Source organism: Choloepus didactylus, chromosome 6 (assembly GCF_015220235.1).
Source record: "Choloepus didactylus isolate mChoDid1 chromosome 6, mChoDid1.pri, whole genome shotgun sequence".
Classification (NCBI taxonomy): Eukaryota; Metazoa; Chordata; class Mammalia; order Pilosa; family Megalonychidae; genus Choloepus; species Choloepus didactylus.
The window spans coordinates 48195945-48200652 of record NC_051312.1 but is presented as its reverse complement, the minus strand read 5'-3'; positions in this window follow the sequence as shown (position 1 = coordinate 48200652).

Here is a 4708-nt window from a genome sequence, read left to right as displayed (position 1 = left end):
CATGAAGCACTGACCTTTCAAAATAAAAATAAAACCACATTGTCCTGATCTGTTTCTTGTCCATACTGATTCTGAGTACAAGAGATTCTTGTGTTCTGCAGAATTCACTTTGAAGCTTCTCATCTTTGAAAATGAAGCAGCAGGAAGAACCCAAACAAACTGGGTTTTCCTATTTTGTGGAGGAGCTATGTGCATGTGTCTAATTTTAAATTCTGAAGTGCAAATGTCATGTAATGAAAGTATCAGCAGTTACTTAAACGTGGTTAAATATGGAAACTCGGCCTAAAGTTGATGTTTATTTGCAGCTGTTGACAGTGATAAGGGCAGGACCCCTCCCAATAAGTGGCTTTCAGCCACCGTTAATCGGCTGATGGATGGATTGGTGTGAGGCTGGTCACGAAGAAAGCCCTCGCACCCTCTGTAATGGAACACGTTCATCTGTCTGGCAGAGGGTGACAGACAGACCACAAGCTGTTGATTCCATTATTGTGTTCTGAGCAACCTCTGCTGCTTGTGAGACAAGGCAACCACAGGCAAAAATCAAGAGACTTTGACCCAAATTATAGTAAAACTCACAGACTCACAGAATGCCACAACTGGAAGGGATCTTGGCCATCACCAAATCAAGCCCTCTATCTTTAGATGGTAAAAATACACCAGCATTCATTATTCAGTGCACATGTATTGATTCCCCTGCTTAAAACCCTCAGCTGGGTGTCTGCTGCCCTTAAGGCAACTCTTATTAAGACATCAAGGCCCTTGGTGATCTGGATTCTGCTTTTCTCTCACTTTCCTCTTGCCATAGCAAACCTCAATCAGAGAGCTCCAGCCAGACTGAGATTCTCACTTGGATGTCAGCTCCATGAAGGTTTCTCTGACTCCCAGTGACCTCACTGGGTGCTCCTTCCTGGTCTTTCTTCTCTCAGCAGTCGCCTCATAATAATTGCCCATTTACTCGTCTGTCTCTCCTACTTGACCAGGAGCTCCTTGAGGACCAGCACCCTGCCTCATCCATCATTGCATCCCCAGGGCCTGCCAAGGCACCCAGCACATAGTAGGTGCTCATTAAATAGCTGTTGACTAAATGGGCTGGATGACGGTGTGACAGGCACCTCAGTGGAGACCAGGAATGCAAAACTGAGTAAAACACAGTCTCTGCTCTGGAGGGAATCAGGTTAATACATTTGATTCATTCATAGTATTTCCTACATACAACACTTTTGCCCAGTTTACCAGATTTGAATAAGTCATATTTCTCAGAAATTTCAGGAAAAGCTTAGAGAGACACTTGATATTCCCAAATTTTCAAACAGTGCTTAAGAATACTACCACCATTAGAAAGCTGACAAAGGGAACTTTAAATAATTTGACCCCAATTAAGCAGCCTTCTTGAATCCTGATTTTTAAGAGAGAGACAAGTGACAAGAAAGAAGCTCGTATTTGTTGTTCAAAAGAACCACTTCTGAGGTGGTCTCAGGGTTAGTAATTATTTTCTCTTATACCTGCTCAGGTAATAGGCAGGAATGAGAAATAGGAGCCCTGTGGAATATTAGGACTTGGAGAGACTTTTGCATGATTTAGCCCAAAGAGAAGAAATGATGTGTTCAAGGTCATGTAGCAAGCCAGAGGCTGCTTTGGACCTTGGAATTCCATTGAGTCGTGTGCCCTCTCGGATGAATTACCATTCATGACCATGAACCCAGACCTCCACACCCCAATTTACTCATGGTAGTGAGCATTAGCTTTTTTGGTTTGCACAGCACCCCTTCTGCTTGGTAACAGTATCCTAATTTTTATTTGGAAGCCTACCACTTCCACCTATGGGGGAGCTGACTCCACCCAGCTTCAGGTGTGAGACCTGACAGATTTAAGTCAAGAAGCACCCTGCCCCCAGGGTTGACTTGAAAGTAAAGGGGTTTCTGCATTGATTCAGACTTAACAAGGAAGGTCCGTTTCAGCCGAGCTCTCATTCTGGTTAGTCATATGCAGAACTCAGAGTAAATGAAGAAGTCTCCCAAGCTCTTGGGTCATTCAGGGATTTCTAAAATTGGAGAGGGGGCAGGGTCTAGGAGCATTCAGAATGTGCAAATGATTTATTAGTACTAATTATGCTCCTCAGTGATGGCTGAAGACAACTTCCCTCAAGGAGAGAAATAGCAAAATCAGGTAGAGACTCCTAGTTTTGGATTTCAGCACCATGACTCTCAACTCCTTTACAGCCATGTTTCAGCCAGCACGATGCCTTATTTGATTTCTGTTTGCAGGTATTCCACAGTTCCCAACCCCAATATTAATTGATTAATCAATCAATTAATTAACCAATGCAATTAATTAATTCATGGTGCCAGGTACCATGTAAAGATGTATAAAGGTGCTGCTCACCCTCAAATGGCTGTCTGGATGTACCTGCAGACACTGGTCATCAAGAGTTTTTCTCAGACAATGCATTTCAGTTTAGCAAATATTTATTATATATCTACTATATGCCAAGCCTGCACCAGAGGATGCATAGATGAGTAGGATAAGTTTCTGATTGTGAGGGGCCTATAGTCTTGTTGGGGAGACAGGCAAAAAAAGAGCCACTGTTTCTCATCATGACCTTCCTAAAACCAGCATTCTGGGGTCAAATCCAGGAATAAAAAGTTTTCGTGATGGCTCTGGCCTCAGCTCAGGCTATGTTTATTTAATTTTCAAGAGACTAAGGAATTTTTTAAAAATCTGTTTTGAAAATCTAAAGGCTCCCTGACTGTTAAGTGCCAAGAATCATTACTGTTATTTCTTGCTAATGAGAGGCAATTCCAGGCGCACAGTGTGTATTTTTTAAAACGGACTAAATAATAGGTTGGGGTTCCTTTCAGCAGAGCTGCACTGATGGTAGTGAAACAGAACACCCTTCTGGTGGGTGCCTGGGGAGCAGGAGGATGCAGGACCTGCTAGGGGCCACGGTGCTGGAAATAAGGCGGATCACACCTCCAGACAAAAATACCTGAATAACGGCGCTCTATGGGATGCTCGTCAGTTGGTGTCAGTAGAACCAGGAAAAGAACATTTTGAAGTGTGTTTAGAAGTTTCTAGACACTCTATTAGGAGTGCCACTTCTTAAAAAGCTACCATCTATTGAGAGCCTGCCGTGTGTTAGGAATTTTATGTAGCAATTACCTCATTAATGCTCATTAACTGTCCTATAAAATACTCGTCTATTTCACAGTTCAGAAAAGTTAAAAAATACTCGCTCAAAGGCTATAATAGGACAGGTCCGTATTTAATATTTATTATCACATATTCTATATACTATTATTTCCAATACATTATCCACATTATTGTATATGATATTACATATGATATTTATCTATTATCCTATATATATAATAGGAATGGCCACATGTGAAAATGAGGTAAACTCCTAACCAAAAGTTAGATGTCCTAGGTATTTTGCGGGTTCGTAGATTTTTTTATTTTGCAACATATCATACATTGAAAAGATGCGTATTATGAACATGCATTTTAAAGAAGAGGGATAAAAGAAGCTCTCATGTATTCACTGCTGAGCTGGTGAAAACAAATATTGTAACTGGTTTGCTTGAGGGCCCCTTGTTCCTTTTCCTGATTCCATGCCTCTTCTTCTATCTTGAATTTTGTCTTAATATTTTTTCCTTTATAGTTTTATCGTCTCTGTATTTATATATTATTTAGTTTCTCCATTTTTATAATTTGTACAGTGGAAAGATGCATTATATACTTTCCTATATCTTGATTTTTTAGCCTTATATTTTTGGGATTCATCCAAGTTGATTCATGTAGCTGTGGTTTATTCAGTTTTGCTGCTGCGTGCTTTCCAATGTCTGAATATGTCACAATTTACTCAAGCATTCTATTGCTGATGGGAATTTGGGCTTTCTGGCTTTGCTAGTGCATATCTGTTGGTGCACGTGTGTTAGAGTTTTTCTGGAATCCTACAGTGGAATGGCTAGGTTTTAGGATATATGTATGTTCAAGTTGGTAATGACAGAGAGTTTAGTAAAGAAACGGAAATAATTTTAACTCCTGTAGCTGTGAATGAGTGTTTCCATTGAAATCTAACCTTTCCATCTTGATATTGACCAATTTGTAAATTTTTGCATTCTGGTGAGTGTAAACAGTATTTTATTGTGATTTTAATTTGCATCTTTTTATATATTTATGGGCCACTTGTGCTTCCTCGTCTATGAACTGTTCAATCCTTTTGCCTATTTTCTTTTGGTTTATCTTTCTCATATTGATTTGTAAGAGTTATTTTTATTTTCTGGATGCTAATTCTTTGTCAGTTATATGTGTTGTAAATATATTTTTAGTTTGAAGCTTTTCTTACTCTCTTCAGGGCATATTTTGATGAACAATATTCCTTATTTATTAAAATGTTTTATTTTAAATTAATTTCAGATAGGGAAAATTTGCAAAAGTAGTACAAAAAATTCCCTTCACTCGGATTTTCCAAATGTTAAGACTTTATCACATTTGCTTTATCATTTTTCCTATCATCTATCTATCTATCTATCATCTGTCTATCCATCCACATATCTATCTACTCTATCTACTTGATTTTTTTGCTGTTGTAGTTACATCTTTAAAAATTACACATTTTTTTGTTAGTGTTTAGAGATGCAATTGATGTTTGTATATTGTCTTTGCATCCAGCAATCTTGCTAAGCTCTCAATTTCTAAAATTTCT